This window comes from Pelophylax lessonae (assembly GCF_965119305.1).
Source record: "Pelophylax lessonae genome assembly, chromosome: 4".
In the NCBI taxonomy this organism is placed as follows: Eukaryota; Metazoa; Chordata; class Amphibia; order Anura; family Ranidae; genus Pelophylax; species Pelophylax lessonae.
Genome location: NC_138771.1, coordinates 273,009,110 through 273,034,440, shown reverse-complemented (window position 1 = coordinate 273,034,440; position 25,331 = coordinate 273,009,110). Strand labels below are relative to the sequence as shown.

At 46.2% G+C, this 25,331-nt stretch overlaps 1 protein-coding gene across 1 annotated transcript in view; it reads right to left on the bottom strand.

The window, feature by feature from the left end:
• Positions 1-8,595, bottom strand: part of USP44 (ubiquitin specific peptidase 44) — a 70,625-nt gene extending 62,030 nt beyond the window's left edge. Inside the window, exon 1 of the mRNA XM_082254735.1 lies at positions 8,413-8,595. The gene's annotated coding sequence lies outside the window, so the exon portion shown is untranslated. The remainder of the gene's footprint in view (positions 1-8,412) is intronic.
• Between the last annotated feature and the right edge of the window lie 16,736 nt (positions 8,596-25,331).

Genomic DNA, 25,331 nt, shown 5'->3' with positions numbered 1-25,331 from the left:
CAGCTCTACAGCAGTGACTAGGGCCTCTTTCATTCAGTGGTTGGGGCATCGATAAAAGCAGGCAGATGAACTTTGGTTTACCTGGCTCCCTGCCGCCCACCTAAAAGCTAAACAACCAGAGGAGGCTGTTCACATGCCAAGTTGACTGATGGCACTACCTGTCAAACTCAGCCACTAATGTCAATGGGGCCAACAACCATGAGCCAAACGCTTGGCTTGCAGTTGTGGTGCACTAACCCAATTATAAACTGCTGCCTGGCAGAAAAATAAAAACAGGTTTCGGGAAGTGGCAGGAGCACCTCCTGAATGCCTGACCGCTGATTGCCTTTTACTGCTTTAGGTAGTGTGAACCTAGCCTTACATTGGGCATACATTGCTTGTTCTCATTCCCGATTAGAAAGCTTGATGCAATAATTGGATCTGGCTTCTCCGGGCTATCCTAGAAAAAAAAAAAAAAAAAAAACACAAATGTTTCCCGCTATCTGCAAAACTACTTATTTCATCACCCTAGCACATTGCACAAGGTCCCAGAGGTAATTTACAGCCAAAATTTACAGCTGTCTATCTATGGACATGTTTAGAGAATAGGCATAATTTATAGCATGGAGCACAAGCATCAAGAAATGACTGCTTCCATAAAGAATGCTGGGTCTGCACAGCTGCCAAAACCATCAGAAGGGGTCCTGTTTTTTTCCCCCTCTTCCTCTCTGTTGAATTTATTTTATATTATGGAGAATTTAAAAGAAGTGGGGAAACCCGCAAAGTAGGTGGGAACAAAGCAAGAAGATCTTACTCACAGGGTACTTTAGAGATAAAAACCCAGGAAAAGACTGGCACCAGACATAATTTGCTGCTGAAATACCACTTTTGGGTGGAATGACTCTTATGGCACGTAAAAAAAAAAAACTGGGATTTTTGACTTACCGTAAAATCTTTTTCTCTTAAGTTCATTGACGGACGATATCAGTAGGGTTATACTGCCCCCTACAGGAGTAGGACACTAGGCAGAAAAGGTTCTGGCTACACCTATGGGCAGTCCTGGAGTTTTATATCAAAGCAGTGTCAGAAAGTAACACCAACCCAACTCAAAATACAGGGGTGGGTACTGCGTCCGTCAATGAACTTAAGGGAAAAGGATTTTACGGTAAGTCAAAAATCCATTTTTTTCTATCGTTCATTGACGGACGCAGTTCTCTGATCCATATCAGTAGGGATGTCCCAAAGCAGTGCAATAAAATGAGGGGTGGGAACAGCAGAAAAGAACAAGTCCCCAAGGCTAAACATAGCCAACCAGGCAACATAGGACTCAGCAGAACAAAAGAGGAGGCCCACCTGAAACAAACAGTAAACACCCTCAAGGAAGGTCAAAAGCCCTCCAGACAGCAGCCAGCAAAACTTTGGGGCCAAAAGAGGCATCGGCAGATGCCAGCACACCCCCCTGATAACATTTGGTAAAGGTGTGAACAGACTACCAGGTAGCCGTCTTGCAACTTGGAGCACAGATGCCTGCCAGGCGAAAAGCCCAGGAAGAACTAGGCGCCTGAGTAAAACGCGCCAAAACAGGGAAAGGCAAGACCTGACCCTTAATCGAATTAGCCCGCACCACCGTCTGTCCGACCCATCTGGAAATAGTCGCAGCAGAAAGAAGACACAGGCAGTCCTGTTCATGGGCCTTCTGTAAGTACAGAGAGTGAGCCAGACTTACGAAAAAGACTCAGTAGTCGCCAAGTACACCTTGAGTGCCTGAACTCTATCCAGAGTATGCAATGCACATTCCTAGGATGTGAGGGCTTAGGACACAAGATGGTAATACAATGTCCTCGTTCAAGTGAGTATAAAAACCACCTTCAGAGGGAAGGATGGATCCGGATGAAGTACCACTTGTCTCCATGAACCAACATACAGGAAAAAAGAAAGGACAATGTCGCCAGTGCCGACACCCTGCGAGCAAAGTGACAGCAACCAAGAAGGCCACTTCTGTAATAAGGTAGGCAGGAGATACCCTCGAATACTTGCAAAAAGGAGGTTCTTGAAGAAGAACTGACTGCACCAAATCAAGGTCCCCAGTTGGTGACGGAGGTCGCACCAGAAGTACCAAGTGTCGCACCTCCTTGACTAGGCAGATTAAAACTGACATCCTATGCAGGAAGAGAGAGGGTGTACCCTCCGGGACTGCCCATAGGCGTAGCCAGAACTTTTTTTCTGCCTAGTTTCCTACTCCTGTAGGGGGCAGTATAACCCTACTGATATGGATCAGAGAACTGCGTCCGTCATTGAACGATAGAGAAACTTTTTTTTACAGTTTGGATAGAATAGGGAATGGTTATTACAGGGTATACACAGGTTCTTTTTGTTCAACCAGTGGGTTGAATGAAAAAAAAAAAAAAAAAAACTGACAGATCCAGGCAACAATACAAGTAATGTTGATGCAGGGATTTCTCCCGCTCTTCTATTGCATTCTGAAAGGGGGACTTCACAGATTAGCACTTGTAACCACAGGTTGTGAGCATGGATCGAATGCTGGTTTTCTACCATGACCATTCCACAGAAGCTGGTTGCCAGACCGACTTCTGTTGAACAGACAGTGTTGAGTAATTACTTAACTCAATACAACAGGATTCTTTTTTTAGGTACCGCACCTAAAATTCACAAGTGTGATGGGCCTAAAATGTTGGGTTTCCCATTAGTACTTGCTGTACAGAGACCATGGTCACCTGGAGAAATGGGAGGTAGAGGCACAAACGGCAATAAAAACAAGCCAGGCAAGGCTATCCAAAAACTATAGCAAAGCTTTTGGCTTTTTTCATACATTTTTATTCACACACACACACACACACACAAGTAGTGTTGCACTAATATTGGCATCGGTGCCAACACTAAGCATTTGTACTTGAGAAAAAGTATCGGTACTCAGTCTTAAAAAAATGGTATTGGTGTATCCATACACACAATAACTGAGAAATGCTTATATTTGTCTCACCACAAAACAAGAAAAATGCATAGATATTGATTTACTTAATGATTTGAAAATCTTGAAAAAATAAATGGTGTGAAGGTTCATACTTTAGGTTTGCCATCACCTGAAAAGAAAATCCATTATTCACTTATTTCATCTGCACTGCATTAGATAATTTGAAAGTGAATCTTCACACAATTTTTATAAATCTCAAATCCTTTAGTAAATCAGCCTCACGATGTGCGATAAGTATCATAATCTTGGAAGACTTATGCCCCGTACACACGGTCCGATAATCGTACGACAAAACTCGCTTTTGACCTGATCGCAAGATAATCTGATCGTTAGTAAACAGCTTTCGACAGCTGATCACGATAGTTCATCCAACAAAATTCGAAGGGACAAACAGGAAAACTTCTGTCGTACGATAGCAAACGACAACGACAATTGTTTCATCAGTACACTATGCGTCTGCTAAAAATCGATCGACAAAGACCGTGCATGATCAAAAACACTAAAATAACATGGAAAAAGCCTGGCTGCCATTGTTTTTGTTTTGCACCATCTGATACGTAGCTAAGCAACCAGGAAGCTTTTCCGGAATCCGGAATCATACAGTTTGTACGCATTGTTAAATTCGATGTTAGTATCATGCAACAAAATGCGAACGATAAGTCGTCCGATTATCTGAACGTGTGTACGGGGCATAACTTTCCAGCATGGTGAAAGAATATTTCCATATGTGTCCACATATTTTCTCTTTCAGAAATGCCCATTTGTAGTTACTAGTTCTTCCAAATTACTTCAGTTTTTTTTAAAGAGGAAGTTAAATGCTGGCTTTTTTTCCCCCTGACCTGCAATGTAAAAGGCATAATGTGCTAGTACGTATCGCATACTAGCACATTATGTGAAACCTACCTGCAAACGAAGCCCTTGTCGTCACCGCTGGAGGTTGCATCCATCTTCGCCTGTCTTCCTTCGGGGTCCGCGGAATCTTGCTGTGTGCATGCGCAGGAGCTGCCAGTCACTGCACGGGGCTCTGAAGAAATAGTATGGTTGGCCGTTCCGTCCGAGCGCATGCGGCGATGACGTCATTGGCAGTAAATATCTCCTAAACGGTACACATTTTTGTTTAGAACCGGTTAAAGGCCAGCACAGGACACTGGCAAACTTACCAATCCCATTCTATTTTTCAGGCAGTTTTTCTTTATTTTAACCTGGTGATCGAGACAGTAACACACTTTACAGTGACTGAGTATTGTTCCCCCAGCACAGAAAGGGCAGTATTGTCAACCTAGGCTGCTCTTCTGATTTTGACTACAAACATAAGAGGTGTTCTCACCTCATCTCCATTACCAAGGGGAAAGCGGTTCCATAAATTCACAGAATACAGCTGGGAAAACTGAAAACATTGTTTAAGAGGTCAGGTAAGTGCAGGTCGGGTAAGTTAAGCAACAAGGACACTGGATTTCTGGCAGAATCAACAGGTAATTTATTGCACACAGGGAAAACCTTCAGCTTAACCGGTTGCCGACCGCTGCATGACGATATAGGTCGGCATTTAGCCCCGGCCAGGCAAAGTGACGTATATATACGTCACTAGCCTGTCACTTCCTTGTGAGCCAATAGCGCCTGCCCCGGCTCGTTCCCTGGGAAGTCAGTGCGTGTGACCGGCGGACCCGATGTCCGCCGGTCATTCGCGATCGTCCTCCGTGAGGGGAAAAAGGCAGGCGGCTAATGTAAACAAGCCGCCTGTCATTCCCCCCTGTGTAGGAATGGTGATCATACGGTTCTACTATGTAGGACCGTTGATCACTGTTCCTACACTAGTAGCCATGTCCAATCACAGTAAAAAGCACGCCCCTAGGGACACACTTAACCCCTCCTTCCCCAATAAAGTTAACCCCTTCCCTGCCAGTGTCATTTTGCAGTAACAGTGCATATGTATAGCACTGATTACTGCAGTTATCACTGGTAACCCCAAAAGTGTCAAAAATGTCAGTCAAGGGTCCGATCTGTCCGTCGCAATGTCGCAGTACCGCAAAAAATCGCAGATAGCCGCCATTACGCGTTTAAAAAAAAAAAAAATTACAAAAATCTTTCCCTTAGTTAGTAAACGCAGTAACTTTTGCACAAACCAATCAAAATACGCTTTTTGCGATTTTTTTTACCAAACATATGTAGCAGAAAACAAATTGGCCAAAAATGTTAAAAAAAATTTTGATTTTTACATTTTTTGGGGGGGAATTTCATATAAAAAAAAATGTGAAAAATATTGTTGTTTTTGCAAAATTTACGCTTTTTTTTATAGCGCAAAAAGTAAAAATCGCACAGGTGATCAAATACCACCAAAAGAAAGCTCTGTTTGTGGGAAAAAAAGGACGTCAAATTCGTTTAGATACAGCGTCGCACGACCGCGCAATTGTCCATTAAATTCACGCAGTAAAAAAAATAAAATAAATAAAAAAAAAAAAAAACCCTGGTCAGGAAGGGGGTAAAATCTTCCGGGGCTTAAGTGGTTAAAAAGAAAATCAATGCAGCCACTACATCTAAGGACTGCTAAACTGTAATATATTACATTTTGGTTCTTGGGTCTACATATCCTTTAAATTAAGAATCTCTGCAAATACAAAGGCCAAATCATTCAGAACCCTGGATACAATACTAGAACACAGATAAGAACACAAAGTAATCAAAATATGTCTTGCAATTGTGGTGCCAAGGGGAGAAGTAACTGTGAATTCTAACGCTGAAATACACTGAGCAAATTTTGGCCAAACAGCAGCTGCATTGAATCAGATGCAGGCAGTGTTCAGGGATTCTGAACGGTGTCAGGTATTCTGAATGGTGACGGCTGTCGGAATACAATTCCCACAGTCGGAAGTTCATCCATCCATCGTGAATGGAGAAATATATTACATTTATTTTGTTACTGTAGGCTGAAAAAAAAATATCCATCAGTGTATAGCCAGCTTAAGCCTTCACAAAGTAAAGCACTACTACTGGGTGATTTTATCAGATCCTTCTACTGTCAGTGAAATGTCACACAAAGGGCACACCATAATCCCAATATGAAACCATCAAAGAGTTGTAAAAATAGGTAAACCCACGCTATAGCAAACTACAGGCCCTACTGAGAGTCTGACATCTCCAGAACACACAGGTCCCAACACTCATTTGGGTGCATACAAACAAATAAGGCATCTGAGTTATGTAGAGGTATTGTACAGCACAATACAGCAAAAGCTGGAAAACATAAATAAATCAGGACACCTAGAAAACCCATTTTGGAACTACAGAAGTTCCTTAACTGTTCTGAAAAAGAACCCCCAATAACCTTCCATATACTATATAATGTTTGTGCGTATAAAAATATAGAGAGTCTGCAAATTCAGATGTATTTTTATATAACAGCCCTGTATTAAAGCAGACCTCCACCCATTCCCAAAACATGTTCTCCCCTGCCTTCCTCCCACTTACACAGTTGCAGAAAATAATGTTAAACTGTAAACAACTTGCTTCTTTTATCCTTGTCTAGTCACTGATTAGGTATAGGGGCCCTGCTGTCTCCTGGGATGTCTATGTCACACATCGCAAAAGACTATGTCCTAGATTCTGCTCATGCAGGGTCTCTGCAACAAAGCAGGTTTTGCACCGGGATGCCACGAAGCTCTGCTAGGTCTATGGGATCTGGCAGAAACTCACAGTGTGCCTACGCATGTGCTGGATCTTCCTTCAAGATGCCGGTGCCAGGATTCCTGAAGAGCAAGTGGAACTTTACCTGCGAGAAGACAACGCTGGACTCCATGGACGAGTATGCTTTTTATCTTTCCTACAGGGACAATTTATAGGCATATTACATTTCTTTTTTGATACTTAGGGTGGAGTTCCTCTTTAAATGCATTCTTCTACTGTGGCAGCAGATGCCTTTATGCTGCATAACAATGGATGTACAAAACAAGAGAGTCAACAATTGAATCCACCATCAGAAGCATCAGATCCACTGTTACTGGCATTGGGAAATGGATCAACTAATTGGGAAATGGATCAACTGTCACAGGAATTGGAGGTCTGATCCACGTCAAGTCACTGGTGTCAGATCCACTGTCACCGGCGCTGCGAAACTGATCCAATTTCACTGATGTCTGATCCACTGGCATCGGATCCACAGTCACCTTGGATTGGATCCAGTGTCACTGGTGTTGGGAAATGGATCAATGGTCACAGGCATCTGAGGTCAGATCCACTGTCCCTGGTGAACGGATCCACTTTCACTGATGTCATCCACTGTAACATATGTTGGATCCACTGGCATCGGATCCACAGTCACCTTGGATTGGATCCACCGTCACTGGCGTTGGGAAATGGATCAATGGTCACAGGCATCTGAGGTCAGATCCATTGTCCCTGGCGAACTGATCCACTAACACAGATGTCAGATCCACTGGCATTGGATCCACAGTCACAGGCATCTGGGATTGGATCCACCGTCACTGGCGTCGGGAAATGGATCAATGGTCACAGGCATCTGAGGTAAGATCCACTGTCCCTGGCGAACGGATCCACTTTCACTGATGTCTGATCCACTGGCATCGGATCCACAGTCACAGGCATCTGGGATTGGATCCACTGTCACTGGCGTTGGGAAATGGATCAATGGTTACAGGCATCGGAGGTCAGATCCACTGTCCCTGGTAAACAGATAAACTTTCACTGATGTCTGATCCACTGTCAAGGGTGTCAGATCCACTCTCACTGGCATCGGTGATCGGATCCACTGTCGCTAGCATCGGATCCACTGTCACCAGCGCCGGGCAAGGGGATTCACTGTCACCAGCGCCGGGCAAGGGGATTCACTGTCACCAGCGCCGGGCAAGGGGATCCACTGCCACCAGCGCTGGGCAAGGGGATCCACTGCCACCAGCGCTGGGCAAGGGGATCCACTGTCACCGGGCAAGGGGATCCACTGTCTCAGGCACCAGGCAAGGGGATCCACTGTCTCTGATGCTGGGGAACGGATCCACTACTAATGTAAACAGAGCAATTCAGAAAACGATTTTATTCCCTAGAAACATGCAGATAAGACAAAGTGATTGGGGAAATGAAACCCTGAGGATGTGTGTAATGAGTGTGAATCTCTATAGGGGTCGGGATTGGGAGCCCTGTGTTGTTGTTGTCAGTAGTGAAGTTGGGTCAGTGTGTCCCATGTATAGGAGAGCGGGGGGCTCCAGCAGACAAGGCATTATAATGGGCACCTCTGCTCTCCCCATTAGGGGGGTGTTCAGGCTGAGGAGAAGCCCCCCCCCCCCTCTTCCAGTAGTAACGGTCGGTAGCCGGGTGACATGTGCACGGAGCAGGCGGCACACACAGCCCGGTCAGTCAGTCAGCCGGCCTCCCTCACACACACACAGCGGACCAGAGTCCCCCCCATTGTCCGACCACAAGCAGGCACTCACCGTGCGGACGTGTTGCTGCTCCCCGGGGAGGGAGAAGCGGAGCGGGGACAACAATAACAAAGTAGGCTTTTCACTCAGCCCGCCGCTCGGCTCTCTCTCACGACGGTGACGAAGAGGATGACGTCTGGGGACGGCTAAGGAGAAGGGGGGAGGAGGAGGGGGAATCCGGGCACACAGCAGCTCTGCCTCCGGGGGTGGGCGGGGTCTGCCACTGAGCAACAACAGCTGCCTTTCCTGATTGGAGCAAAGAGCCAAGAGGGGACGTGCCGTACAGAGAGAGCGGGCGCCATGTTAGCTGTGGGTAAAGGATTCCATGTGCTGCCATAGAACGCTGATTAGTATGTGTGGCGTGACACCCAATCTATACACGTACGAGCGGGGCGAGGAGGCGTACAGGTCAATTAGGTTTAAGGAGGACAGTGTTTCCATATGGTGCGCTGCTGTCCTGAGAACTTTACTACGAAAGCAAACCTAGCAGTCAGCCAGACGGCTCTAGCCTAGTCCTGACGTTATTGGTGTGCGAGGCGTCCGCAGCTAAATGCCTGCCACAGACAATGGGGCTCAGTGCTGAGCGCTGCCACAAAATGGAGGGATTTCCCTAGCAACCAATCACACACCTGCACTGGCCGTCCTTGCCATTTTCTGATTGGTTGGCAGGTGAGTGATCTGTCTCCTGCCAGATGATTCGCTCAGAGACCCAGGGGCCATACACTGCCTTTTCTTATCCCAGATCTAGTGACAGGAGAAGGTCCCTATGGAATAATACACCATGTGTACAATCAGTCCCATCCAGGCGATCATAGAACCTCATAATGTGACCTCCTTTACTCTCATTCACTTCTTCTGTTACATTCCATGGAGCAGGATTGTACACAAAATCAAACCTTTACTAATTCTTGGCCAGATCACCATGTAAAAACAAAGAAAACTAAAGCTGGATACACACTATACAACTTACAACTGTCTTCAGATTTTTTCCTTTAGGGCTCCTTTCACACACTATGTCCGTCAAACGGACTCCACTTTTCTCAGCGGGGGATCGATCCGCCGATCCCCCACTGAGCAGAAGGATGACAGCTGTGTCTCTGCGCTGTGTGCGGAGACACAGCTGTCGGTTCCTTATGCATCTCTATGGGGAAAATCGGATGGGAACGGACTATCAGTCCGTTCTCATCCGATCCGCTGGACGGATGGAAAATAGGGTTTCCATCCGTCCAGATTTGACGGATCGGGTTGGATGTCAGCGGACATGTCTCCGCTGACATCCGATGCCCCATAGGAATGCATGGGTTCCGCCAAAAAAAACGAACAGGCGGATCTGAACGGTCCGCCTGTGTGAAAGGGGCCTAAAGCCCCGTACACACGCACCAATTGTTGGCCGTAAATTTTCGGCCAACGTCCGACAAGCCGATTAGCAAGACTGGGCATGCTCAGAAAAGAAAAAACACACAGAAAGTTTACCATCACATGACATCACTACTGCAGTCGGCTGTTGTTGGCCGACAAAATTCATGTGCAGTCTTTTGCAGTTTTCAGCCGACAGGACAGCACCGGACAAAAGACGGCCGATCGTTCGGCCGACATTCGGTACCACGCACCGATTGTTGGCCGTAAATTTTCGGCCAACGTCCGATCGGCCGATTATCGGCTTGTTAGTATGATGCTTCCGACAACCGACTGCGACTTTTCGGCCGAACAAAATCTGGTGTGCATGCTATAAAATTTTTGTTGGCCGTCACCAGAACAGCCGATTGTTCGTCAGTCAGTACAGATTTTGGCAGACAAAAATCAGATGAGCAAGACTGGGCATGCTCAGAGAAGAAAAAACACACGGAAAGTAAACCAGCACATGACATCACTTCTGCAGTTGGTTGTTGTTGGCCGACAAAATTCATGTGCAGTCTAGAGCACATTTCAACCAACACAACAACACTGGACAAAAGACGGCCGATCGTTTGGCCAACAATCGGTGCGTGTGTACGGGGCTTTAGACTTACCAAAACCATACAACATGAGGTCAGACCTAAACACTTTAAATGTGTATGCAATCAGGCAGGCCCTTGCACTACATAGTTGAAGGTAGATTTCCATTAGATTTACCTTCAACTATGTAGTACAAGGGCCTGCCTGATTGCATACACATTTAAAGTGTTTAGATTTGACCTCATATTATATGATTTTGGTAAATCTAAAGACAATTGTATAGTGTGTATGGCCCATTAATGTCATTGTCAATAAAAGTCTTTGACACTTATGAAATGCTTGAATTCCAGTATACCATCGTAACATCTGACAAAAATATCTAAAAACACTGAAGCAGCAGACTTTGTGAACTGTAATATATTACATCTTACCAATCATTAGATGTGGTGCCAACATAATGGGCCATACACACTATACAACTTTTGTTTGTAGATTTCTATTAGATTTACCTTCAACAAAAGTTGTATAGTGTGTATGCTGGCACCGCATCTGATGATTGGTAAGATGCAATATATTACAGTTCACAAAGTCTGCTGCTTCAGTGTTTTTAGATCTTTTTGTCAGATGTTACGATGGTATACTGGAATTCAAGCATTTCATAAGTGTCAAAGGCTTTTATTGACAATGACATTAATGGGCCATACACACTATACAATAGTTTTTAGATTTTTTCCTTTTAGATTTACCAAAACTAGGGATGCACCGAATGTTCGGCAACCAAAATTATTCGGCCGAAAATAGCAAAAAAAGCACTTTCGGTGTTCGGCCGAATAAGTAAAAAGGCCGAATAAATTTGTGCCGAACAATGGCGTTTGTTCACCCGACCGGCGACCCGCCATCCCCGAGCATCACTGTAAACATAGCCGGAGGCACTACAGGAAGCGGAGCGGATGCTTCCTGTATAGCCGCTTAGCGCCGGCTTCTGTCACAGGCGGAGTGATACCAAATGTACTCCCCCTCCGCCTGTGACAGGGCACAGGAGCCATACAGCAAACATAGACTCTGCAGATGGGAGGGAGGGAGGTAAGGAGAGACATGAGAGGACAGAGACACGAGAGGACAAGAGAGAGAGTGAGAGGACAAGAGAGAGAGAGAGACATGAGAGGACAAGAGAGAGAGACATGAGAGGACAAGAGAGTGAGAGGACAAGAGAGAGAGAGAGAGACATGAGAGGACAAGAGAGAGAGAGAGACATGAGAGGACAAGAGAGAGAGAGTGAGAGGACAAGAGAGAGAGAGAGAGATTCATGAGAGGACAAGAGAGGACAAGAGAGTAAGAGTGAGAGGACGAGAGAGAGAGAGAGACATGAGAGGACAAGAGAGAGAGTGAGAGGACAAGAGAGAGAGACACGAGAGGACAAAAAATTGGCAAAATAAATGGAAAAAATGCGAAACACCGTGTTCGTTATTCGGCCAAGCATTTCATTATTATTCGGCTTCGGCCAAGAATTTCATTTCGGTGCATCCCTAACCAAAACCATATAATATGAGGTCAAATCTAAACACTTTTAATTTGTATGCAATCGGGCAGGCCCTTGTACTACATAGTTGAAGGTAAATCTAAAGGAAATCTAACAACAAAAGTTGTATAGTGTGTATCCAGCTTAATGCTGGCCATACACGTACAGAATTTTGGCCGTTTGCAGACTGAATGATTATTCTTCGGTCGAAAGCGAATTGGCCACTAACTTACAGAATAAACTCTTTTACATAATCGTTTTCATGATCATAATGATCGTTTGATAACATGCACAATATGAGTCAGAATATTATCTTCGTTCCAATTTTACCATATACGTAACAACTTTCGTAGAAACGATAAAAGTTTTCGCTATGAATCCATCTACATTAGCCGGGCACACGATCAAAGTCGTCGGTAAACTTGTGTTCACTAACGGCCCGATTTTCGAACGATCTTTTCTAAAACGACCATTTTCGTCCGAAATTCTGTGCGTGTATGGCCAGCATTAGTTTATGCAAAGAGCCAATATTTGCAGTGTTGATCATTCTTTTTCAAGACCTCTGCAATTCGCCCTGGCATACTGTCAATCAACTCCTGGGCCACATCCCGACTGATGGCCGCCCATTTTTGCATAATCAATGCTTGGAGTTTGTCAGAAGTGGGGGGGAATTTTTTTTTTCGTTGTTTACCTGCCTCTTGAGAATTGACCAAGTTCTCTATGGGATTACCGTCTGGGGAGTTTCCTGGCCGTGGACCCAACCTTTCGATTTTTTTTTTTATGTTCTCCAAGCCACTTAGTTATCACTTTAGCCTTATGGCAAGGTGCTCCATCATGCTGGAAAAGTCATTGTTCGTCACCAAACTGTTCTTGGGGGGTTGGCAGAAGTTGCTCTCGGAGGATGTTTTTGTACCATTCTTCATGGCTGTGAGGCAAAATTGTGAGTGAGCCCACTCCCTTGGCTGAGGGATAAGCTTGAGCATGTATGAGTTGCTATGTGCCCGATCCTGCCAGGAAGACGACACTGCACTCTGCTAATCACAGGCAGTTAGAAATTTCCTGATCCGCTGCTGCACAGATCGGGGAATGTCTCCCTGCCTGTGATTAGTGGAGTGCAGTATTGACTTCCTGGCAGGATCGGGCACATAGCAACTTGAACACGCCCAAGCTAATCTCTACTGAGAAGTAACCCCACACATGGATGGTCTCAGGATGCTTTACTGCTGGCATGACACAGCTCACCTTTTCGTTTCCAGACAAGGTTTTTTCTGGATTCCCCAAACAATTGGAAAGGGGATTGATCAGAGAAAATGACTTTACCCCAGTCTTTTGCAGAATATCAATCTGTCCCTGGTGTTTTTCCCGCAGAGAAGTGGCTTCTTTGCTGCTCTTCTTGACACCAGACCATCTTCCAGCACTCACTGCCTGCTGCTATTACCGAGCAAGCTCTGTACTAGTGGTGACCCAATCCCGCAGCTCAATCAACTATAGGAGATGGTCCTGGCACTTGCTGGACTTTCTTGGGCGCCCTGAAGCTTCTTCACAAATGCAGTAGAAAAGTTTTTTTTATGGGATTAAGTTCATTTTCATGGCAAAGAGGGACTTCTCAATTAATTGCAGTTCATCTGATCACTCTTCATAACATTCTGCAGTATATGCAAATTAGCATAATAAAAACAGAGGCAGCTGACTTTGTGAAATATAATATTTGTGTCATTCTCAAAACTTTTGGCTAGGGATGCACCGAAATTTCGGCCACCGAAATTATCGGCCGAAAATGAGCCTCTCTCATTTCGGCCGATAATGGGTTAACAGTGCCGAAAATAAAAATGGCCGCCGTGGGGAAGGAGGAGGGCGCAGCGCAGCGCAGGGCAGGTTTCAAAAGTCCCGCCTCTGGCCGGCCGTCCGCCTCTTAATAATGTCCCTACTACTCTGTGCATTATGAATGGACATACTAGGCGGGGGGGCGGGGAGAGCGGCCGCTATAGAGAGAACTATTGTGATCCTTCACTGTCAGCTCCTCACGTCTATGTATGAATGAGAACTGAACTGAGCTGACACCGGGCGGGGGGGCGGGCGGAGCGGCCGCTATTAGCTGTGACTATGTGAGAGTTTCACTTCCCTGACAGGCACGTATCTCCGCTGACAAGGAAGAGAAGCTCTCACATAGTCACAGCTAATAGCGGCCGCTCCGCCCGCCCCCCCGCCCGGTGTCAGCTCAGTTCAGTTCTCATTCATACATAGACGTGAGGAGCTGACAGTGAAGGATCACAATAGTTCTCTCTATAGCGGCCGCTCGCCCCGCCCCCCGCCTAGTATGTCCATTCATAATGCACAGAGTAGTAGGGACATCATTGAGAGGCGGTGCCGCCGGCCAGAGGCGGGACTTTTGAATGCAGGAGAGGACACCCGAGGAGGAGGACGCTGAGGCAGTGGGGGAGGGGGGAGGGGAGCTGAGGCAGCTTACCAATGCTATTAGTATTATGAGGCATGAGGGGTTAATGTATTGTCACTGCTGGTCACTCATCTATTAGTGACTGACCAGTGGCAGTTAATTAACCCCTTTTGTGCTGCATTAGTGCAACCAGTGTCAGTGTTAATTAACACTGGTTGCACTAATGCAGCACAAAGGGGTTAATTACCTGCCACTGGTCAGTCACTAATAGATGAGTGACCAGCAGTGACAATACATTAACCCCTCATGCCTCATAATACAAATACCATTGGTAATTAAATTAACCTCTTGCCAACCCATCACAGTACATATACTGTGACAGGGTGGCAGCGACAGGTGTAGGTGTACGTCGCTGCCTGTTTTTGGTTTATGTCCCTGTTCTATCCATTTCAAATTTTTTTGGGGGAAAAAGTCATTTTCGGTTTCGGTTTTCGGCCAAGGGCATCCTGCATTTTCGGTTTCGGTTTCGGCCCAAAATTTTCATTTCGGTGCATCCCTACTTTTGGCCACGGCTGTAATGTGTATCCAAAGCACTGGGTGTGATTTCTCTCTGTAGTCTAATTGCTCTGTTATGTGTATGAGTCACTTCTGACGGATTTCCCCACACCAAGGAATAAAAGGATGACTGGAATGGAACTCCAGCACACAGCCTGTGACTAATATCCTCCACTACATATCTGTGTACTGTGTGGTGGGGAAGTGTGTCCCTTCCCTCCAATCAGGGCTCAGAGCTCTTCTAACTGAGCTTTGCACTGTGAGACTTCAGCTCCCCACACCCTGCTTTTCAGAGCTGAGAGATCCTGTGAAAAAATATGGGCTTTGAAAGACTGTAGAGATGGCTACAGATACAGGTACAACTTATGCAGGAGGATTTGTATAGTCTGATAATAGTCACTTCACTGGGTATATGTGGGTGTTTTCCACCACTTTAAATGCTTGTTTATTCTAGGGGACAGGGGAGGACTGGGAAGGGGGGCAGGGTGCCAATTGCCCCCCGGGCCGCCCTGATGCCAGGTAAAAAGGCCACACTCAGGGCTGGACTAATGTAGGGGCCAGACACTGCATACAGCTGGTCGCCGCTACATAATGTTATATTTGCAGAGCTGCAGCGGAGCGGTATGAGTGTGCAGAGTACGCTCCTGCACCCGGCTGGCACAATAATAAAACACATTCACTTCCCCTGTCAGGCAGAGTGATCTCCACATGACAGGAGCTTCCTAGGTCCCGCCTGGAGTAATGTCATGTATTTTTGGTAAACCTCCTTTGTTGCTATTAACATTCAATTATGTTACCATATTGCATAATGTTTGTCTTGCTTCATAACATCAATGTCCATTATAAAACCAGGTGGGCATGGATGGTGAGCTGATTTGATGGTTCAATGGGCCACTTGACTGGACTTGCCCCCTAGGCCTAAGGCTGCCAGCCCTCCCCTGCTAGGGGAGAGTAAAAAACGGTTTTATTTACCTGATCTTCAGTTCCCGCAAAAAACAGTGCCCCCCCCCCCCCACATGCTCAGCAGTGAACTGGTCCCCGGTGACCTCATGTCCAGTGCAGGGCTATGGGCTCGACATCAGTAATGTCAGAGCGCCTTAGACCTCTGAAGCATGGGGGAGAAGAGGCTACAGGAACTTTTCTAGCAGTTTGGTGGAGCCTGAAGGTCCAGAGGATCCAGTAAGTGCTTTTCCAAAATCGCCCTAGACAAAAATGAGCGGGTAAGTTTTTGCAGTGCAGGAGCAGATCCACTGCATGGGAGACTTTTGGGTTTTTGCATTCATTTTTATTATTTTAGCCTTTTATTATTTTATTTTCACCTGGTGATCTGGTCAGCAACACACTTTCTGCCTAAGGCTGGCCATACACTATACAATTTTCTTGTTCAACTTTCCTTTAGATTTACCAAAACCATGTAATATAGGGTCAAACCTAAACACTTTCAATTTGTATGCAATCAGGCAGGCCCTTGCACTACATAGTTTAAGGTAAATCTAAAGGAAATTGAATAAGAAAATTGTATAGTGTATGGCCAGCCTTAGGGTGAGTCCACTCTGGACGAAGGAGCACCTAGGAGGCACAGGTGCAGCATCCAGTCCTGCTGCCAGGGGCCTGTCCAAATCTATGGGAGGAGCTGCACCGAGTATTACAAAGAGTTTAGGGTTCATATATGTACAGGGACATACAGTGCCTTGAAAAAGTATTCACCCTCCTTGACTTTTTACCTATTTTGTTACATTACAGCCTTAAGTTCAATGTTTTGTTAATCTGAATTTTATGTGATGGATCAGAACACAATAGTCTAAATTGGTGAAATGAAATGAGAAAAATATATACATAAAACTATTTTTTAGGAATTAGAAAGCAGAAAATTGTCATGTGCGTATGAATTCACCCCCTTTGTTATGAAGCCCATAAAAAGCTCTGGTGCAACCAATTACCTTCAGAAGTCACATAATTAGTGAAATGATGTCCACCTGTGAGCAATCTAAATGTCACATGATCTGTCATTACATATAAGCCCCGTACACACGTACCGCTTGTCGGCCATAAATATTCGGCCGACGGCTGATTGTAGGCTTGTTAGTATGATGCTGCCGACAGCGCATTTTCGGCCGAACAGAATCCGTCGTGCAGGCATTAAAATATTTGTTGCCCGTCACCAGAACGGCCGATTGTTCGCCAGTCAGTACAGATTTCGGCCGACAGACAGCAGATTAGCAAGACTGGGCATGCTCAGAAAAGAAAAAAGACAAGGAAAGTTAACCATCACATGACATCACTTCTGCAGTCGGCTTTTGTTGGCCGACAAAATTCGTGTGCAGTCTTTTGCAGTTTTCAACAGACACGACAGCCCTGGACAAAAGACGGCCGATCGTTCGGCCGACGATCAGTACGAGTGTACGGGGCTATACACACCGTTTTGGGAAAGGCCCCAGAGGCTGCAACACCTAAGCAAGAGGCACCACTAACCAAACACTGCCATGAAGACCAAGGAACTCTCCAAACAAGTAAGGGACAATGTTGTTAAGTACAAGTCAGGGTTAGGTTATAAAATATCCAAATCTTTGATTTGAGCACCATCAATTCTATCATAACTAAATGGAAAGAAAATGACACAGCAGCAAACCTGCAAAGAGACGGCTGCTGACCAAACCTCACGGACCGGGCAAGGAGGGCATTAATTAGAATGGCAGCACAGAGACCTAAGGTAACCCTGGAGGAGCTGCAGAGTTCCACAGCAGAGATTGGAGTATGTGTACATAGGAGGACAATAAGCCATACGCTCCATAGAGTCGGGCTTTATGGCAGAGTGGTAGAAGAAAGCCATTACTTTCAGCGAAAAACAAAATGGCACATTTTGAATTTGTGAAAAGGCATGTGGGAGACCCTCAAAATGTATGGAGAAAGGTGCTCTGGTCTGATGAGACTAAAATTGAACTTTTCAAAGAAAACACTGTGTCTGTTGCAAACCCATCACATCACGCAAAGTTGTTTTCAGCAGACGAGACTGGGAAACTGGTCCGAGTTGAGGAAAAGATGGATGGTGCTAAATGCAGGGATATTCTTGGGCAAAACCTGCCCCACTCTGTGCGTGATTTGAGGCTAGGACGGAGGTTCACCTTCCAGCAGGACAATGACCCCAAACACACTGCTAAAGCAACACTGCTAAAGCACATTTCAACCAACACAACAACACTGGACAAAAGACGGCCGATTGGTCGGCCAACAATCGGTGCGTGTGTACGAGGCTTTAGATTGCTGTTCACAAGCGCAAACCATCCAACTTGAAGGAGCTGGAGCAGTTTTGCAAGGAGGAATGGGCAAAAATCCCAGTGGTAAGATTTGGCAAGCTCATAGAGACTTATCCAAAGCAACTTGGAGCTGTGATTGCCGCAAAAAGCAGCTCTACAAGGTATTGACTTTAGGGGGGTGAATAGTTTTGCACATTGACTTTTCCTGTTATTTTGTCCTATTTGTTTTTTTGCTTCACAATGGAAAAAAAAAAAATCTTCAAAGTTGTGGGCATGTTCTGTAAATTAAACAATGCAAATCCTCAAACAATCCATGTTAATTCCAGGTTGTAAGACAGCAAAACGTGAAAAATGCCAAGGGGGGGTGAATACTTTTGCAAGGCACTGTAAATACTGCACAAAGGAGTTCTGTGTTCCAAGCATACACACTTGAACACATACGGCTCACATATTACTTGACGCTGCACCTGTGCCTCCTGGGTGTCCAAAAATGCTGGGATTTGATGCTGACGGGCCAAACCAGCTGTGTGCTTGAGGCCTAAAGCTGAACTGCAGGCAGATATTAAAGCAGAAGTAGATATTAAAGTCCATTATTTTTAAACCACTGACGGGTAGACTTTTATGACATAAGAGAATGTGTATATCTTTCCTGATATAAATGCTTCTCCCTGCCTGTCAGCATTTTTTTTCTCCTTACTCTTGTTTTTTACTGAGTGCACACTAAGCCGTGCAACTAGTGCTTTCAGAAGGAAAGGTCCGAGATCACAGCTTACATACTCTCTCATTACAGTGGTACTTAACGCTCCAAGTTTGTTTTTGGTATCTCTTGTCACTAAGGACATTTATGCATGCCAGAAACCTGTGCAGATACAGGCACTGCTTATTTTGCATGAAGGAGGAAACTTCTCTGCATGTTTTTTGGCAGTGCCCCTTTGGGCAGCATCAGTTGAAGCCCTCGGAACCAGACCCCAAAGACTTTGTACCATAGACAGCCATCAGACACTTCGAAGTGCCAAACGGACTATTCTGTGGGACATTTACATAGGAGGACATTTATGGCACTTGGCGCGTGGTGTGTTGCTTTAAGGACACTTTGGGGTGTGCCAGAAAGTGCCTAATCCACCAGAGGCAGAGCATGTCCATTAAGGACATGGACCTCTGCTGCCCCATCAACCAGAGGTCCATTGAGGACTGGTGCAGTCTGCTCAGAGACTACAACACTATCGACTTTTTAAGGAGGAAAAGGGCGTCTGAAGAAGATCCCCCCCCCCACACTCTCACTTTTTCAGACATCCCAACCTGCAAAAACTCATTTCAGGGAGGTAACAAAGTCATTTCAGGGAGGTGAGCCTGCACCACACACCCCCCCCCCCTTCCAATTTAACACTACCAGAGAATAATGAAATGAAATGTAATCAGTATACCTGGTCACTGATGCTGGTACCGTTCACTGGTACTGTACTGGTCTGGTAACTGGTGCGGGTACTGGTCACTGATGCTGGTACTGGTCACTGGTGCTGGTACTGGCCACTGGTGCTGGTACCGGCCACTGGTGCTGGTACCGGCCACTGGTGCTGGTACCGGCCACTGGTGCTGGTACCGGCCACTGGTGCTCGTACTGGCCTGGTCACTGGTGCTCGTACTGGTCTCTGGTACTGGCCTGGTCACTGGTGCTGGTATTGGCCTGGTCACTGGTGCTGGTACTGGCCTGGTCACTGGTGCTGGTACTGGCCTGGTCACTGGTGCTGGTATTGGGCTTGGTGCTGGTCACTGGTGCTGGTACTAGCCTGGTCACTGGTGCTGGTACTGGCCTGGTCACTGGTACTGGTGCTGGTACTGGCCTGGTCACTGGTGCTGGTACTGGCCTGATCACTGGTGCTGGTAGTGGCCTGGTCACTGGTACTGGCCTGGTCACTGGTGCTGGTACTGGTCTGGTCACTGGTGCTGGTACTGGCCTGGTCACTGGTACTGGCCTGGTCACTGGTGCTGGTACTGGCCTGGTCACTGGTGCTGGCCTGGTCACTGGTGCTGGTCGCTGGTACTGGCCTGGTCACTGGTGCTGGTCACTGGTGCTGGTGCTGGTACTGGCCTGGTCGCTGGTACTGGTGCTGGTACTGGCCTGGTCACTGGTGCTGGTCGCTGGTACTGGCCTGGTCACTGGTGCTGGTACTGGTGCTGGTAGTGGCCTGGTCACTGGTGCTGGTAGTGGCCTGGTCACTGGTGCTGGTACTGGCCTGGTCACTGGTGCTGGTACTGGCCTGGTCACTGGTGCTGGTACTGGCCTGGTCACTGGTACTGGCCTGGTCACTGGTACTGGTACTGGCCTGGTCACTGGTGCTGGTACTGGCCTGGTCACTGGTGCTGGTACTGGCCTGGTCACTGGTACTGGCCTGGTCACTGGTGCTGGTACTGGCCTGGTCACTGGTACTGGCCTGGTCACTGGTGCTGGTACTGGCCTGGTCACTGGTGCTGGTGCTGGCTCTCTGGTGCTGGTCACAGGTGCTGGCTCTCTGGTGCTGGTCACAGGTGCTGGTCACAGGTGCTGGTCACAGGTGCTGGCTCTCTGGTGATGCTCTCAGGTTAGGTCACTGTCTGTCACAGAGTGGGGTGTCACGATGATTGGTCCCGCGCGCGCCAAAATGCCTCCTGGAGTAGAAGATGTAGTTGTAGTAGAGAGCAAAGCCGCTGCTTGCTCTCTGCAGCTCCTCCCACAGGCGGAGTGCATGACTCATATCACTCCGCCTGTGAGCCGGATCTACTTCGGCTCTGACATGATTTCTCTGTGCAGGCTTGCTGACAGCTGACACACTCTTCTGCCTGCATCGATGAGTCATCTCATCTGACTCACTGTGACTGACTCACACACACAGCCCGGATATTGCTCTGAGCTCGCGGGTGTCCGTGAGCTCAGGGCGGAAAGCGGGAGTCTCCCGCGACTTGGGAGACTTGAGATGTCTACTTTTTGTCTTTTGTCATTTCAATTAGGCTTTGGGCCTGTAAACTCTTTCCCTTCCCTCCTCCCTATCCCCATCACACCAGCTACCCTTTGAATTGTTTTTTGGAATGTTGCATGGTTTGTTTTAGTTGCAGTGCCAGGTGGGATGTGCAGGATAGGGGTCTAACTCAGGCACTGCACATCTGACATTGCGCTGCTAGTTATTTTGGTGATACTTTAGGGGCCACACAATGTTTTTGGGGTAAACGGTGTCATGCATAACATGATGGTTTGATAAAGTTGCTCTGCACAACATGTTGGGCATCATACCGTAGAGTGAATGTATTTATTGTGTGATTGGAACTCTATTGTAATGTGTATTCATGCGCTGTGTTGCAGTATAGGGTGGAATGTACTCTGATTAACCGCTTGCCGACCGCCGCAAGTAAATTTACTGCGGCGGTCAGCCCCGGCCAGGCAGAGTGACATTAATTAACGTCACTAGCCTGGGAGGGTCTAGGGAGCGAGCGCGCACCCGCGGAGGCGCGCTCCCGCGCGGTCACGGACCCCCCCCCCGCGCGTGTGACCGGCGGACCCGATGTCCGCCAGTCACTCGGCGATCGTCGGGGGAGAGGGAGAAAGTCAGGCGGCTTGTGTAAACAAGCTGCCTGTCATTCTCCTCGGTGTAAAAACACTGATGACACGGTTCTACTATGTAGAACCGTTGATCAGTGTCCTTACACCTCAAGCCACAGCTAATCACAGTAAGAATCACGCCCCTAGGGACACACACAGCCCCTCCTTCTCAAATGAAGTTAACCCCTTCACTACCAGTGTATTTTTACAGTAACAGTGCATATATATATAGCACTGATTACTGTAGTATTGTCACTGGTAACCCCAAAAGTGTCAAAAATGTCAGTCAAGGGTCCGATCTGTCCGCCACAATGTCGCAGTACCGCAAAAAAAATCGCAGATCGCCGCCATTACGCGTTAAAAAAAAAACAACAAAAATTACAAAAATATTTCCCGTTGTTAGTAAACGCGATAACTTTTGCGCAAACCAATAAAAATACGCTTTTTGTGATTTTTTTTACCAAACATATGTAGCATAAAACAAATTGGCCGAAAATGTTAAAAAATTTTGACTTTTACATTTTTTTTGGGGAATTTCATATAAAAAAAATGTGAAAAATATTGTTATTTTTGCAAAATTTACGCTCTTTTTTTGTTTATAGCGCAAAAAGTAAAAAGCGCACAGGTGATCACCACCAAAAGAAATCTCTGTTTGTGGGAAAAAAAGGACGTCAAATTCGTTTAGGTACAGCGTCGCATGACCGCGCAATTGTCCGTTAAAGTCACGCAGTGCCGAATCGCAAAATACCCCCTGGTCGTTTAGCAGCCAAATCCTCCGGGGGGCTTAAGTGGTTAAACTATCTTGTTTGTTTTTTATATATTTTTGTATAAAATAAAGTATATTTTTTCAATCAAAAAAATCTGTTGTCACAACTATATGAAGTGTCATGCGATGAACTTTGGAATTTTACCTTGAATGTCGCAGCCACATTACATGATTATAAACTCAAGTGTAATACTCTGTCACCACTCTAGCATGAAGTCAAAATGCTCTCCTGAGCTATTAAAGCTAAGTAAAGCCTCGCCACCCACAGTCTCAGTCTCCGCTGCACCTCTACAACATTCACAGTCTCTGCTGCATCTACAGACAGGGCTGCTGATAGGGGGGGAAGGGGGGGCACACCAGGGCACACCAGTCCTCCTGTAGGAGGCCCAGGCACATAGGAGGGCTCCAACAGCATGGGGAATTGGTGCAGTCGGGCGGAGGGGCAATTACAAGAGGATGCCCTATGCAGCTCTCTGCAGCAGCTAAATCCAGCTCCCCCCTCCTGCCAGCTTTCAGCTGCTGCAGGTAGAGACACAGGGCATCATTCCTGTAATTTCTTCTCTGACACCGATTTCCCCCCTCCCTATTCTGCCTGCTCCTGATTCCTCCCCCCGTGTGCCCCTCTTACACGGTGTCGCTCCCCCTCCCTCCCGCAGCGCTGCAGGCTCCCCCGTCCTGTAAAAAAAGAAATTGTAAAAAAAAAAAAAATAACAATTAAACATTATAATAAAAAAATTGTAAAAATAAAATAATTGTTAACATTTTTAACTTTTAAAAAATGTAAAAGATAAAAATGTAAATGTTTTGTGTCCGCTAATAATGATTTTAGTGTATTTTTAGTGAAAATATTGTCTTAAAATTTTCAGGGGGGGCCCTGCCAGGTAGGCTGTATGGGGCCCCGTGACTTCTAACAGCAGCCCTGTCTAAAGACCCCGTTGTGCTTGCAGTCTTAGTAGCACCTACAGTCCCAACCTCTGTGACAGCCACAGTCTCCACTGCACCTCAGCTATATGCAGTTTCCACAGCACCTCCACTGAACCAGATGCACCCAGAACCTCAGCCTCCACTGCATTTTCAGCCTCTGCTGCATTTATAATCGGAGCCTTTGCTTTGCTATCTCTGCATTCATAGTCTAAATGCTGCAAATGCTGAAGCTGTGCAGATTCTCAGTCTGAGACTCCACTGTGCCATCCTCTGCACCAGCAGTCCCTGCTGCATCCACAGTCTGAGCCCCCACTGTGCCACTCTCTCCACTGCATCCACTGACTGTGCCTTCACTGTGCCACTGTTTGAACCTCCACCGCACCATCTCTGCACCCACTGCCTCAAACCTCAGTCCTGCTTCCAGCTACCTAAGTGCCACGCACCTCTCTTATACTCTGTTTCAATCTCTAGTCTCTGTTCTCTCAGTTGCTGCGTATGTTAGATGGATAGATAGTCTCATACAGTTCAAATAGTTCTGACCCCTTGTCACACTACCTTTGTAGTCATATGAACCTCGGCAAAGCTTTTATTTGCAATATCATCTACGCTTTCCCTTTTTTCAAATGTAGGCATCTCTAAGCCCCTAAATTTGTCTAGCGGTCTCTGATGGCCCTGACCTTGGGCAGTTGTAACATTTGGCATTATGTTGAAAAAAGCTGACCCCTAATACTTCAGTAAACACACTGCTGCCCCCTACCTTCACTTGTGTGCCAAATATAAACCTTGTTGATGCTGGGTTTAACTACTTAAGGACCGGAAGGTTTTACCGTCCTTAATGACCAGGCCATTTTTTGCGATACGGCACTGCGTTACTTTAACTGATAATTGCACTGTGGTGCGACGCTGTACCCAAATAAAATTGATGTCCTTTTTTTTCCCCACAAATAGAGCTTTCTTTTGGTGGTGTTTGATCACCTCCTGCGTTTTATTTTGTTTTTTTGCACTGTTAACAAAAAAAGAGCGACCATTCTGAAAAAAAAAAAAAATATATATATATACTGTGTGTATATATATATATATATATATTTTTTTTTTTTTACTTTCTGCTATCAAACATTCCCATTAAAAAACAATTTTTTTCATCAATATTAGGCTAATATGTATTCTGCTACATATTTTTGGTAAAAAGAAAATCCCAATAAGTATATATTGATTTGGTTTACGCAAAGTTGTCATGCCTACAAACTAGGGGAAAGATTTATGTCCCTTTTTTATTATTAATTCATTTATTTATTTATTTTATTTTTCTAGTAATGGCGGCGATCAGTGATTTTTAGCAGGACTGCGACATTGAGGCGGACAGATCGGACACCTAACTGACACTTTTGAAGGGACCAGTGATTATTACAGTAATCAGTGCTAAAAATATGCACTTACTGTACTAATGACACAGGCAGGGAAGGGGTTAACACCAGGGGCGATCAAAGGGTTAAATGTGTGCCTAGGGGATGCTTTCTAACTGTGTGGGGGTTGTACTCACTGGATGAACACAGAGACCTGTTTTCCTAAATAGGAGGAACACAGGATCCCTGTGTTCATCACTGACAGAACAGCGGTCTGCCTTGTTTACATCGGCAGACCACCATTCTGTCTCCATGGGGAGCGATCGCGGGTGCCCGACGGACATCGCGTCCGCTGGACCCGCTGATTGGCTCCCCCTCTAGCCAATCGGCATATGCGCGTGCCCCCACTATCTGCTACACAAAGCAATGTACAGGTAAGTCGTTTAGCACAACAGCCGACCTGCTGCAGCAATACTACGACAGCTGGTTGGCAAGTGGTTAAGGTGGAGCTGCAGGCCCCAGTCTAGCCCTACAGCATTTAGTACATTCAAATTTAGAATGATTTTTCTGACATAGAAGTATGGCAGGTATAACAACAAAGTTTTAGCTGCAACAGCAGTGCCTAGTCCTTTTGCTAGGCTCAATAATAATACAGGTATTTCAACAGCA